Source organism: Papaver somniferum, chromosome 8 (genome assembly GCF_003573695.1).
Source record: "Papaver somniferum cultivar HN1 chromosome 8, ASM357369v1, whole genome shotgun sequence".
NCBI classification, from domain to species: Eukaryota; Viridiplantae; Streptophyta; class Magnoliopsida; order Ranunculales; family Papaveraceae; genus Papaver; species Papaver somniferum.
This window is the reverse complement of record NC_039365.1, coordinates 101,611,759-101,627,025: the sequence shown is the minus strand read 5'-3', so window position 1 is coordinate 101,627,025 and position 15,267 is coordinate 101,611,759. Positions and strand designations below refer to the sequence as shown.

The window sequence follows — 15,267 nt, the reverse complement described above, 5'->3', positions numbered from 1 at the left end:
TAGTTATGCGACAATCGTCTCAAGGATAGAAAAGTGAATACAACTTGAGAAATAGGTGGTTCAGTCTTCACTTATCTTTTGTTGATGAAGTTCTCCAAAATCTTCGATTGATATTCGCCTTCAAACTGTAGAACGCAAATGATGAATGGTTCGTTTCTCAACTCCACTATCCTAGACCGAGACTTAACTAATTGTAGACTAGAAATCAAAATATAGTTTTGACAACAAGCTTGATATAACAACACTTGTGAGTTCGACCGAGCAATGCTCTAACAATCCCCCCCCCCCCCTTTGTCAATTTTAGTGACAAAACTATTTAATACATATGAATAACAAAAATAAAGTTTTGAAATAACTCCTCGATCCACCATGTCTTCTTGATTTCCTTGGTTTCTCCAACTCTCTTTCACCTCTTCGTTATTTCAAGTTGCAATGACTCTAAACTTGTTCAACTCAGCATCGTCGTTGTTGAAGAACCAATTCCATAGGATAACAACATTTTGGAAATAAATATTCTCAATAAACATAGTATTATTATATTCTCTCCAAAGTTCAATTGTATCTCATAGGAATATTTGAAGGCAAAGAAGAAGATAAAGCAAAGGAAACTCCGTTCATGAGGCATTGGTTGGAAGTTACACTACAAGAAAAGTCGTTTTTAGTGGCAAAATATTGTGTCACGAAAACCAATTTCTTCGCTGCAAAAAGAGTTCAGCGGCACAAAAAATTTCATCACCTATAGCGAGTCGTTGAAAGTGTTTCGTGATGTCCTTAAGAAATCGTCACCGAATTTTTTAAATTAGCGACGTAAGTCTTTTTCCCACCAAAACTATCTTTTCGTGAGCAAATAAAATTGACACTGTTCACTAATTGGTGATGAAGGATTTTGTCACTCTAGGTATTTTTGGTGAGGAAAATGTTTTATCACTTAAAACAGTTTTAGCCGCGAAATTTGTTCGTCTCGAAATATACTTATAGTAAGGAAACAAATTCGTCACATAAAATAGTTTTAGCCTCGAAATTTATTCGTCTCAAAATACACTTATAATGAAGAAACAAATTCGTCACCTAAATAGTTTTAGCCGCGAAATTTGTTTATCTCAGAAAAAATAATAGTTTAGCAGCGAACCAACTTTCATCTCAAAATAAAAAATCAATAACAAAATTAAGACGTCTCTAAAAGTATTTATTACACAAAAAATAAATATATACAAATAAATATTTAAATAAACAATATTTGTTGAATGAAAAATAATTAGTCATTAGAATAAATTATTGAACACTGTCCAAACTGAAAAACAAGTTTGCTTTCATGCGCGGGATTTATATCATCTTGGGATTTACATCATCTTGAAATTGAATTATGTATAGCAATATGTGCTTCATCATAAGAATCATCAATAGTTGTAGGGTCTTCGCTTATGCTTCAAATCTACAACACATATTTCAGCGTTACTGGGTGGTGTAGCTCCCTCTTCGAAGCTTTTCTGCAACAGCTCATTGTCTTTATCCTATACAGTTAATGTAATAGAATTAGTATAAGCAAGGAGTGAAACTAGTGATTACAATAGTATTGAAGGTACTGAGTAAAAAAAATTCATGTATGGTAAGCAAGAGTGAAAACTAGTGATCACAGCATCACATGAAGGTGCAACAGTCATGGTTGTTGCAACACTACATAACTCACATGAGAAACCACATAAATAACAGGAGAAAATAGCTCCCTAATAAGTTAAAGAATGGGTTCTGATTAGTGATTAGCAAAACTAGCATAACCTTAGAATTGTTCGTACAGAGTGAGAGACAAAATAGTTCGAATAGGTTACCAAATACTGTCCTCTATGAATACACTAGAAATAAAAATATCCCACGGATAATTGATTAATAAAGTAGAACCTGGAAACACCAAAGATTAGTCATACAAAACAGGTTAGTGGAGAGAAAACTCAAACCCCCTTTAACCCAGAATCAAATAAGCATTTGACAAACCAAAGAGTACACCAGAATTATGTATATTTGAATATGTTGGTAAAGCTCTTCTTCCTACATAACATTTTGTATCTATACTTCTTCGATGGTTGGACTTTACTTTACTTGTTCCCTTGTTGGGAGATGAATTCTAATCTATAAAAAAATAAATTAATAATAAAAAAAAACTCAGAAATGTATAGATTTTCTTAACAAACTAAGTAAATGAACCTTCATTTTCTTTACAAGAATCTCTTTCTCCGCAATTTACCATTTAAACGAAAGTGGGTTCTTGTTGGAGGGAGCCTAGACACCAAACAAGAATAAACACCCAAAAGAAATCAATTTCCAAACATTATACAGACAAAATCTTTATCTTAAGGTGGGTTTAAGAAATTTACCTCATACTATTTCGGGATTTCCAGGAAAGAATTCCCCCTTCCATTCACCATCACTGGAAAATTCATTTCCAGATCAGCAAGACAAGTAGGGGGACTACTGTCAATCTAGAATAACCCATTAAAACAAGCATCAAAAATGCAAGCTGGCTAGCTATGACCTACAACTGCAAGTGTGATTAATCGCAACAACATGGAAACAAAGAGAGGGTAGATACCTATTAATTGGAGAAATGGAGAACAAAAGGAGTCCTGTTTCATGAATCTGGACAAACAACAAAGGATTAAATCGATTTTATCCTTAGGTAAAGAACGACCAATGAGATATGATTGAATGGGGTAGAGAAGGAATATGGGAGTAATCGAGTATTGTTGTTAAAGAGAAGACAGTGAAGCTCTTGATTGTCAGAAAAGTAGGGTTAAGAGTATTAGATATTTGGTTTTAGACAGGGATCGAAGCATTATAGAGGTGGTGGTGTAAGAAATCTTTGATGAGAAATTTCAGAGAGTCATAGATGAATCCCTTTGGAAAGGAACAAATTAAAAGGATTTAACTCAATCACTCAAAATTTTGTCCCCGAGAAATATTGTTTGAAAATCCAAAAAAAATGGAGAATTGAATTGGTTTGTGATTATGTTTTAGTTTTGATTACCATGGAAATTGAAAAAAAAATTATGTTTTGGTTAAAGATTGTTAGTAGAAATGATTTAGCATATCGAATGAGAATAAGCTCGGAAGACGAATGATATGAGAATAAGTTCGCAAGACGAATCATTTTGTCATAGAGGAATGATATCGATCTTCGACATGACAAAAATCCAAAAAATTAATATATAAGAATGTGACTGAATCCGAAAATGATACTGAATCAAAAGAACGAGAAATGAAATTTAAAATTTGATCGACCTCCATCATAAAATTGAATAAAAATGCACGAAAGATAATCAACCAGAATTTGCCCATAATGTACAATATTCTTTCATCGTGAAAAGTAGTGTAGTAACCTAAATGAATCCAAAGAAAGAAGATGAAATCGACAAATGTTACCCACTTTAGGTAGGTAAAAGGGGATCCACAAAACATGTTATTGAATGATTACGTAATTTTCGAATTGAGTTCAAGATATTTTCAGTAAAAATCAATTTTTCTAAATCGAAAGAGTAATCTTTTCAAGAAATTAGTTGATTAAATATGAGATTTGAATAAAGATATAATTTTCGTGTAAATCTCGCTCGAATTTTGAGACTGAACGCGCAACTGATAAGTTTTCCGGTAACAATTTCATCGATATCATTCGAACTAGTTTCTCATCGACATTATTCGTTAAAAAATTAATATAATAGAGTTGGGTTGCAAATCGCAACATGTTAGTACTCGCAACTCACACTACTTGATCGAGATAATTGTTAATTCCTTACCGAGGGTGCAGAACTGCAGATCAACAAATAAATTAAAACTGAATAATTTGAAGGGCAGTTTTATTCAAAAAAATAAATAAAATTGAAGGGCAATAATTTTAATTTTTACAGGGTTTTGTTAACTTGTGCACTACAAGGGTATAAATGGTGTTTTTTTTTTTTTTTTTTTTACCAATTTTCATTAATATACGAAATATCTCGTAAAATCTGTTTAGCTTTGGAAATAAAAATCAATTTTCCATAAACACATAAAGGCATACGTCTTATCCAACGGTGGAACAGAATTGCCGGCAAAACATTTTGGGGGCAATTTAGTGGAGGGAATTTTCGCGCCTTGGTTTATTGTGCCGCCCAAATATTTTCGGGCAATCTAAAATTCATAAACCCTGAAACTCACGCCTACTCTCTCGTTTGAAAACCTAAAGTCTGTGTCGATTTCCACAGCTTCTATCTCGCCTCTCTCTCTCTCTCTCTCGGTCTCAATTCTTCTGAAAAAAACTCTCATCCCTCACCTCTCTCTCTTACAAACTTCATCAATAACCAAAACTTATTCGGACTGCTTAACCAACACTGATCCAAACCCATATCTGAAATCAATGCTAAAGGGAAAGGGAATCAATCTCAAACCTATTAATGTTTTCTTTATGAGTTCGTTGAAACGATTTAATTTTGATACTTGGTGTTGCTTTCAAATCTCTGTTAAAATTAGAGATTTCTGTAATCTTCTTCTTCTTTTTTTACATATATTTGTGGGTTTGTACAAATACATTAATTTGTTATGAAATTTGGGTGTTTGTACCAAAGTTAGCATTTGTTAGGGTCCATGTTTTTTCTTCTTGTTCATTCTATCTCTATAATTTCACCTGTGATGATGATTATGAGTTCAAAACTCATTCAACCTGAGCTGAATATTTTTTGGATAACACTTTTATTTGTGAAAAGCTCTCATCTCCGACTTCTGATTTCTTTCTTTTGGAAATCGAAGATCCAAAAGAGAGAGATTAGGGATTTTGAATTTCTCTCAGGTTGATAAAGTGGGTTTTCAATTTGTTTGAATTAGGGCTTTCAGTTTCGCTGTGGATTTTGATTTAATAGGGGAAATCGAAGCCACTGAGGATTCATTGTAATGGGTTCTCTTTGATTTGGTAGTTAACTTTTGGGCGTTTTTAAAATCAGTTTTATGGTTCTGGTAGTTTGGATAATGACAAAGCCATTGAGACGTTGAAGGCAAACATGATCGAGGTTGTCATCTGTGTGCGGAGGTAGCAAAAAACACTGTAGTGAAGATGGCTAAAACTAGATTTTCATTTTCCTATTTAAACCAATTTTTTCATCGTTTTTTAATGAAGGGGTTTCTTGTTTGAGTGGCTAGTGTTAATTACTTACAGTGACCTAGAGAACAAATTTACTCCTAGGCTTGCCTTATGCTCTTAGCCAGGTACGTAAAGAAAATAATTCATAGTGAAGGAAAGAGAAAAGAAATAGTGAGGATGGTTGCCTAGCTCATTTTATGACTGATGTTGCAGCAGGTGGTGTCAGTGGTGGTGCTGTAGCTTTCGTTCATGGAACCTATAAGGTTGAACGATATAAGGTGCCTGGAATATTGAAGTTGGCACATTTGCAAACAATGTTGGGGAATGCAACTATTTTTTCAGCTTCTTCGTAGGAGTCTTTTCATGTCCTACCCTGTGGAGACTTACTTCTTACTGGAGGGGATCTTGGTAAGCTGGACCTTTCTCAATGTTTTTCAAATATATTATTTCAGATACTGCGTGCATGTCTGTAATTTCTTGGTTTAGTATACATATGTCACTCGTCTTTGTAAGTATTTTTCTTATGTCTATCCTGTAGTTTACCTTGAAATGAAAACTCACGCTGTTGCACTCCACCATTCCCTCTATGTATATATACTAGATGTGTGCATAGAAATTGTAGGTTTCTTAGCATCTACAGTAATTAAAAGAGTGAAGAATTTTAAATCCAGGATTGGTTTGATCTGAGACTTTTTTAGTGTCTTGACTGGATAACACGTAATTTAATCGTGGATGGTAGTCTAAACTTGGGATTAGGATGAGAAGGTACTAACTTGGAGTCTGATTAACCTGTCCAGGATAAAACTCTGTTACCGTTGACATTTTAGGTGCTTCCTGTTGGCTATATACACCTTTTCACAAGTTTGTGAGAACTAGAACTTTCTAGTGGTGATACTATAGTATGTTACCTTCCACGGAAAGTAATCACTCTATTTGTTACAGAGTTATTTTCTGTTCGACTTACCTTGTGGGAGAAATCACTATCAAAGACCTCACTCATTGTTGAGTCTATCTAGACAAAGCAAAAATATCCTTAGCAGCTGAAATCTAAAAGATTTTGTAAAATTTACGTAAAGAACCTACAAAAAAACGAACAGAGATCCCTAGAAATGTAACTGCTGGTATGCTTCCATTACAAAACTGTACAAGATTACCTAAAAAAGTTGTTGAACGGGCGTATAACATGTGGTGTTTGCTTCTCTTGTTCCTAACAGCGCAGATAAGCTATTACAAGAGCTGGTTGAAGAGGTTATCGGGGACCATGAAATGATGGTAAGCTACTAAGCTCTTACTTCATTCTCCAATCTCCATAATGCTATTGCTGCCTGTCAAAGTGTCCTATCTCCATAATGATATTCCTGCCTGTCAAAGTGTTAATTACCTCTGTAACAAACTTCTTTGTTTCCTTCAATGCAGATTGCACAACAATCACACTCAACATAGGCACATTCAGTTAGAAGGGGTAAAGATAGCCAATGCATACCTTCGAATTTTGTATTCCTACAGGTGAATCGAGTTGACCAATTAGGCCCATGCCAGTTCACATCACTTCTCTGTTGGTCGAGGTCCCAAATGTGACTAGTGTTATCTATAGAAGCATCTACTGTTACATGAGGAGACACTTGCATGTTGTGGCTTGAGAAATTAAATCTGCTTGACCTGGGATTTCTCAGTCGGCACCTATACATTTTACGATCTTTCTTTTGATATTTGCTCTCTCTTTGCTGAAATCATCTTATGTAGTACGAGAACTAGTACCTCTAAGGAACTTACTGTCCTCGCGAATAATAAATATGTCCTTTTAAACGTATATGGATTACAACTGTGTGTTATTGTGAATGAGCTTGGTAAATCAAGCATATATATATATATCATAAACGTGTAGTGGGATAAAGGAAGCTTCGGTCGAGATTTCTTGTTCTACCACTTGATAGATTTTCTCTTCTGTAAATTAATCCGTGCGTGTTTCACAAAGAAGTTAAAAGCTATTGTACAAGTAGATGCTCGCAATAGAGTATTTTTTGCTGGTGCCGCAAAATTCTCATATTGTAATTTGTAGATTGTAAAGAAAAGTACATGCTGTATGCTTTCTGTTAGTGCAATGTCTTCCAATGATTAAAAAATATATCATTTTGCGTTGTTGCTGTCCACGATTGAGATAACATACTTGGCAAAGGAAATTTTTTTACCATTCCACAACATCTTGAAGAAAGTTTTATTGAATTTTATAGCAAAATTGTGTTTTTCAGTTGTTTGTTTTTCCTTTTTGAATTTAATATCATCTCTCGTTTGTGTTTCATTTATGAAAAATTACTTCGATGAATAATTTGATTTCTGCAAAGTTATTAAATACATTATGTATCCTTTTCGTCGCTGCAAAGAATTCTTTGTTACGACATTTCAGTAATCACTGAAATCACGAACTTCGGTGAAGTTATAGTGTCACTGAAAGTGAATAAAGCGACAAAATTTAGTTCGTTGCAGATGTTCTTTCTTGTGATGATTGAAAGTTATTACTACATAAATATTTGCAACCAAACAAGTTGATGGTCACTAAAAATATATATAGTGTCAAACTTTTAGTTTCCTAGCTATAAAATTAGTTAGTGACGAATTAATTTTGTCAATATAAACTTTTCTTTTGTAACGAAATTTATAGATTATTACCAAAAAGATTTTATGTCAATTTTTTAGCATCATCATAATAGACTTAAATGGTGACAAATACATATAATCACAAAAAAATTATTAGCGACTAAACATTATTTCGTCTCTAAATGAAGTCACTAAAAACTTATAAGTGACAAAACCCGCGTCCCATCGCGGAAAACCTAACAACAATGACAAAAGTTATTTTGGTCGCAATAACTAAGCTTCAACAATGAAATATTCTTCGCCGCAAAAACTATCGTCACTAAAGCCATGTTTTCTTGTAGTGTTAGGTAAAATGAAGAAGATAAACAAGATGAAGAGCATTGTCCTTGATTTTTATTTTTAAAGTCTTTATTGTAAGTTATGAATGTCTAGTTTATATATTATTATCTAGATTTATGAAAGAGGCACTAATGTAGATTAATTCGAAAATTAGATTATGAAACTTAATGAAAGATGCACTAGTTTATATCTTAATAATTTTTTTAAATTAAACTTAACTTAATTAAGATTCTATAATAACTTTAAATCTTGATTAAATGCATCATACAAATATTAATCTAAATGCATCATACTTGGGCAACACTCTCAAGGTTTAATATCAACTATCGAATTGAAAATATTTTCCCGCTCTGTTGCGCCATTCAGCCTGACACATTCGCTCCACATCAAATTCGTTTGGACTATTTACTCGGTTTCGATTGCCTTGAATAAACGCAACAACAAATAAGTTCACATCCTTGTTGATTACTTGGAAGCGACAACACAAAGAATGTGCATCTCGATTATTAAGGTTCAACGTTTCTTCTTGAATTGAGGTTCAATGTTTCTTCTTGAAATCTCTAAAATATGTTTTTCCATACAATAAGTTGTTGTTGTGCACCATTGATTTGATCTTGTGTAACAAGAACATAATTCCTGCAAATGCATTCATCTTCAGCTAAGCTAAATTTGCAACCGTGAACTGCCATATTGAATTCGTAGAGCAAAAGAATGAAAAATTGAAGCGATATTAGAATTGGGTACTTATAGGGTGATGGATTTATGGCTGTTAGATCAGAGATACTGGTCGATGTAGTCTTCACCGATAACGTAAACTTGACTGTTTGGCCTAATGTCAACCAAGCGTCGAGACTCCACTACTCGGCAAAGACTACACCTCGCATGGCTAAGCCCGGTCAGTTTGCTGGATTTCCAACTCCACCATGGCAATGGTGAGCATGGGCCGGTATGGACCGGTTTCTACCTCATCCGCATCCAATCCAATTCACTATGGATTTCAAGTTTGGCATCTGCGTCCAATCCAACATCCAATGGATGCACGGATGAACGGATTGGGTGCGGATAATCCAATGGATTTGTGTTAGTCAAAATTTATAATGAAAAGATAAAACCAATATAGATAACTTCTTATAGAACCTACACATTTTATATATGTATATTTATATTATAAGGGACGATGGTGTTTTCCTACATCGACGGTTATCTACAGTTTAGACATATAAAAGACGGTCTGGATGGACTCGACAAAAACAGACAAGTGCTTTTTACCCAATGGATTGAGGTCTACAATTTAAGTGCATAAAGGACGGTCAGATTGAGCTACCCATCTTACCATTCCAACAGATCGGGTAATAAATCTTAGTCAACCAATTTCGTCTTTACTCTTTTGACTCATACGCTTCTTCAAGCGTTTTTCTTCTCCATAGAAATTAATGTAAATCAAGAGTCAAGACATGATTCAGGGACACGCGTTTCTCTTCTCCTTCCTCTTTAGACCATCTCATAGACTTTCTTCTCCAATTTCATATAATATTCCTACTGTACCACTAGGATTTCACTAAAGCTCAGGTTGTTCAGACCTGCCAATTGCGATTCTATTCTCAAGGTTGTTTTTGCAGGAGGGCAAGCCATATGTCCTCGAGGTGAAGAATTTCCTTTCCTTTTTTTTTCTTTTTTTTTTTTGCTCAAGTTCAATTTATTGATTGATCATTAGATGAATGAATTTTGATTGTATAGAAGAAGGTCTGGCGTTCGTCGATTTGAGATCTATTTTCATCTCCAGGATTGTCAATTGTTATGAGGGTTTCAGATAAGGTATTCAATACATAATTTTTGTTATCTCTTTATGGAGATTTATATAAAATGGTTGGTTTTTATTTGTTCGTTCTTCATTATGTGTTTTCCATTACGTGTTTACGTTAGTTTGGATCTCATTTTGATATTTAACCATAAATTTGACAAACAGTGGTAATAAAATCTTAAGAGTGTATTAAGATATTGTATTTTGTCAAAATAAAATCGCAGTTTTGTGTATAATTCTTTTATCCCGTGGATGAATAATAACTAATCATTATATGGCAATTCACTTCTTTCAACCTTTTTGCAGGTAAACGGGACGAACCGAACCTTTTGCCTCTGGAACACTAGATTCTTTTTAGGTTGACCTGTATGAACCGGCCAACTATCTTGATCCATGATTTAGATTGGTGATATAACATTGAGAATTTCTTTATGTGGATTATGAAATTTTTGGGTTAGATTCGAAATTTGTTGAATTTTCAAAAATGCTTGCTGATTCTTCATGACCATGTTTTCCAGTTTTTTCTTATTTAATTCCCAATGAAGTGTTCTTTTGTTTCGTTTGAAAGTGAAGTAGGATTCTTTAGTTCCTTGCTGTTCATAATAGTGATTATGGTGTGTTTTGAAGGTTCAAAACAACTCAATAGATCACTAAAAAGAGAGCATCTTATACATAAGAATAAAAATGCTTTACGGAACCATCTCACGGTATGTCCTGGTGAAAATTGATTTGCATATTTTTTCCCAAATTTTTTTCCTTCAAATTACTATTTGTAGTGATCTTTAGCAGAAACAGTCACATGCCTTTTGGTTTATCTACGGGCATTGTTTTATTCTAACTGACTTGGTAGCTTCTTTCTCGAGTAAAGTAAGTTTTTGTGGGTTCTGTGCGGGTTTTAGGATATCTAATTACTTTTGTGAACGTTCTTGAGCTTTGACCTTTTACCCTCGATGAGTTTATCCAAGATTTTCATGATTATGTAAGGTTTAGTGGGATAGTTTCATTGCTTGGTTGTGTTTTGCATTCATGATTATGAGTCTTTTATGTGCTTTCGTGTATCATTTATTACTCTATGTTGTCTAACTCCCTTCCCTTGCAATTTGTGGATCTTAAGTTAGGGTGAGAAACACGTTTTTGTATATCACTGAAGATATTGAAGATGTTGCCAAAACTCCCTCTATGGGATTGGCCACAAATCCAAATGATAATACGAATCCTGGTGGTGGACACCTACAAATTGTCAACTGTAAGTTATTATCCATGTCAATGTTCTGACATGTATACTTTTTGTGACAGGATGATGCTTGGCGATTTGATACACTGAGGTGAGGATACGAATGCAAAGACTGAAAATATGGACCAAGATCCTGTTGAAATGAAACCCAAGAAAAAAGCAGTCAGACGACAAGTGAGACCCGATCTGTTCAAATTAAGATTTTAAATTTACTTTTACGTCATCATTAACATGTCCTGACACGTTTTTGTCTTCAGCGATATTTTTGTAATCTCTTTGTTGTTGCATATGGTAGTACTCCTATTTTTGAACTCTTTGTACCTACTGAAAATACTTAGGCTGACGGAGTATTTATGTGCAGGGTTACCCTGTTGATCGAGATAATGGTGAGGTGAAGCAAAAGACAGGAAAGAAAAGAGGCCAAAAGAGTGCTGAGAGTGAAAATTATGAGGAAGAAAATGGCTGACAAACTGTGGTAAAAGAAGAAAAAGAGAACGCAAACAAGTAAGTGACACTCAGTAAATGGTTTATCACAATAGTAATAGATTTTATTGTACCTGCAATTTTGCTAGAAATGTCCTCCTATAGTAGTTTTTCGTATACGCCCATTGGGGAATAAATACTCGACCTCCACTTTAAAATTTCGAATAATATATCAGTCTCTCACTAAGATGACTGTTATTATTCACTGTAAATGGTCTCTTTGAAATTTTATCACGCAATTATGGTTTTTATTGCTTCCCTTCCATTTTGCATTGTCTTCTGGGTTTGAACCACAATTGAGGCAAATGAGTCTAGAACAGTTTTTTTTTGTTTTATTGGTTTTTATGATTCAATTCGTCTTCATCTTCAAAGAGACAAGTGATAGTTCTGCCATGGATTGATATGTGACTGGCATGGTTAAATTACTTTCTGGTGATTATCCATAGCTTCTTTTTGTTTCTCTATTCATTTACTGCGTGGAAACAGAATAGAAATGGATCTTCTCATATAAAATATTGCTTAAGCTATATTTTCACATTTCCTTATCTCTATCACAACCACCACAACCCCCAAAATATTGACGTGAAATGAATATAAATTTCAAGCCCAAACCTAAACCTCTTTCTCTTATTGTATTCAAGATTAGAAGAATTGAACTAATTCAATATCTCTCTTGATTCTTTCTAGGCAATCTCGCAGATGTTGTACTCAGATTCTATTCCTTTGAACGGGTGAGCCATACTTGGTGAGTTATGGATCTACTTCTAGGTTGTTGATCTAGCTGGAACTTCAAAGTACTTTATGACATTATCCAGTATGCATTCAGGCTTTCTTCAAGCTGACTTTAACTACATAAAATGGGTATGTCCTCTTATAGAAAACTGATAAGCATTCATGATTTGACAGGTGATGTTGTAAGAACAAACATCATATTCCAATAACAAGAAAATACGGGGTTATTGCATGTGCATTGGAAAAAATGGAAATTTTCGAGTATGTAATGGAGATTTTGGATTCACACAATATCAGCCTCCGTGACTTGGATATTTAGGATATGAGATGAGGATTATGATGAGACTCCTGCTCTTATTATGGACGGGCCCTAAGGAAAGCGGTACATGACTACATATATACATGGATGTATACCCTTTCAAAAAAAGGTACAATTCTCGAGGGTGTACAAAGTATGTTGAACTCCTATATATTGTAAACAATTGCTCAGACATGTATCTTAGCTTTGGGAATAATCTCTTAGACGTATAGCGTAGCTTTGAAATTTGTTTTCTTAATCACATGTAAGCCATGATGTGCATGTAAAGAGAATTATGTTGATGCGAATATATTATGTTCTCTCTTAACGTATGTTTTCTCTAAAAGAGGCCTCAACAAGAATTATTTGCAAAATTTTGTTGACACATCAGCTATGTCTTTTAGTACGTTGACAAGCTTATCATTTTCAAGGGAATTGGGTATAGAATGGTGAAACCCTTAGCGGTTACATCTTACATTATGTTGCACAAAGTTCTGATATAGTATCGAGCATAATTGAAGATGATAAGTTTACTCCATGGAATTGAGTGAGCCAGTGAGGTTTAGGTGTTTCTATTGTTCGTAACAACACGTCACATTTGAAAACTCACGTATTCGGTGTTTCAAATTTTACAATCTTAAGAAGGCCCTTTTTATTGGGGAATGACATAAATTGTGCAATTAAAACCAAGGAAAAAAGAGAGATGACAGACTACTTTGGTGGCTGATATGAGCTAGGATTAGTTAGGATAATTCTTTTTGTTTAGCCAAGTTTTTACACTTCCAGGTAGATGTCACAAAGACGCCATAACAAATAAATGAGTGATGCATTTTTGTGTTGCACTTTTTTTTCTCGACACCATTGCGATTTGCAGGTCTTCCAAAAGATCGAATAATCCTCTATCTTCCACGCTAAAATCAACGTAATGACTGATAGTCTAACGCCACTTCCTCCTATTCTATTAACTATGTCCAGATACCAATTTTGACGCCAGAGAGGAGGTAACTGAAGAAAAGACGGGGACGATAACAGTTTGGCGATCAAGAATTTAACGACCTCTTTTACAAACAAACAAAAAAAAAGTTCAGTAGTTGGATATGTTATCTTCACTAAAAATTGTCAACCACCCCTACAAAAAATCTAAAAACAAATACATTTCACATGAAATATCGTAGGAGAAAACATCAAATGAGTTAATAACATCACATTAACCGGTAATAATCATGACGACAATTAACCAATGCCCGTGCAGTTACGGCACGGGTTATATCCTAGTAAATATAGAAGTGCCATGTACAACACTCTAAGCAAACACCTTAAAAATTCCAAACTATCTATATATTTTCTATAAACTATATAAATGCCCTTAATCTAACAGATATGGATGTCCAACGGATTTTCAAGGTTGCATCCGGATCCAATCTTTAATCCGCTAGATTTCAAAAATCTCATTCGTGTCCAACCCATTAGCGGACGGTCCGGACATCCACCCGCAAAAATACGGTTGGTCCCGGTTAAGTACACAAATTACGGGTAAAATGCTCATCCCTAAGCCCATGAAGGCTGTTTTTAGGCATACGTAAAACTTTCAGGGCATACTGAATAAAGACAAAAAAGGGTTGTGAATAGCAAAATCAGAAGCCCCTTAACCAAATTTTTTTTTTAATAGCAAATCTGCCCTTTTAGGATTAGTGTTAATACTAATGATTAGTTAAAATAATTCTGATTAGTGATTAGTGATTAGTTTTAAGATTATTTAGTTATAAATTTGTGTTGATGAAAATTTTTGAGTAAGAAAAAAAAGTTAGATTTTTTTGGAGAAGGAATGAGAAAAAAGCTTGTATTTGATTCAATGGATGAGGAGGGTACACTTCTATTTTATGTTTAATCTCACTTTTATAGCTTAAAATCATAAAAAGTTTGTGTTTTTTCACTAAGGTTCGGCGAGTCTGGAATATGTTCCGCTTAATATATCAGTCGAACCCACCTGGATATTGACAACTAATGAAGAGTTCGGCAAACTGAAAGTGTTATTATTATGAGACGAACCCACTTGGTAGCCCATAGTTCGGCTTGTTTAAAAATGTCATAATGAGCTGAACCTAATCCTATATGATCTGGAAGAAAAATTATGTGAGGTTCGACTTATATTGAGAAAATCGTAAGCGCCGAACCTTTTGGTAGTACATGGTTCGGCTATTTACATAAGTATTATATAAGCCGAACCTGATCATTTATATTCCTGATAATTGTTGGGGTAAGAATTTTATATTGGTTCGGCACATAATGCGAATATCGTAATAGCCGAACCTCGTAAATGTGCTAGGTTCGACACATATTATGATTATCGAATACGCCGAACCCCTATGCATCTCTATCTGTGACTAGGTTCGTCTTGAAATTTCATGCCGAACTGTTCATATACACTTACAAGAAGCTTTTGTGAAGAACAGTTCAGCTAAAAACGCAACTCAATTTTGAGTCGAACCCAACACCGTAACAGTCATTTAATCGATGAAAAACAACAAATAGGAAATTGGGTTTGTAAAACTTACTTTCTTATCCTCATTTCCGGAGTTGGAGATGCAGTTGGTTCAATTTCTGGTTCAATTGGTGGTTGATTTTCAGTTTCTAACCTTCATTTTCAATTGGTTCTTCTTCTTCTTCTTCTTCAATTAATGGATTAG

The 15,267-nt window shown here is 34.3% G+C and overlaps 2 long non-coding RNA genes across 2 annotated transcripts; both read left to right on the top strand.

The window, feature by feature from the left end:
* Positions 1-4,177: 4,177 nt before the first annotated feature.
* LOC113301440 lies at positions 4,178-6,925 on the top strand. The gene is made up of 4 exons (XR_003336318.1): positions 4,178-5,223; positions 5,315-5,506; positions 6,313-6,370; positions 6,515-6,925. It is a non-coding gene; the product is annotated as an uncharacterized LOC113301440 (long non-coding RNA).
* A 2,852-nt stretch (positions 6,926-9,777) lies between these two features.
* LOC113302516 lies at positions 9,778-12,877 on the top strand. The gene is made up of 5 exons (XR_003336921.1): positions 9,778-9,847; positions 11,130-11,241; positions 11,429-11,571; positions 12,238-12,295; positions 12,457-12,877. It is a non-coding gene; the product is annotated as an uncharacterized LOC113302516 (long non-coding RNA).
* The last annotated feature ends 2,390 nt before the right edge of the window (positions 12,878-15,267 follow it).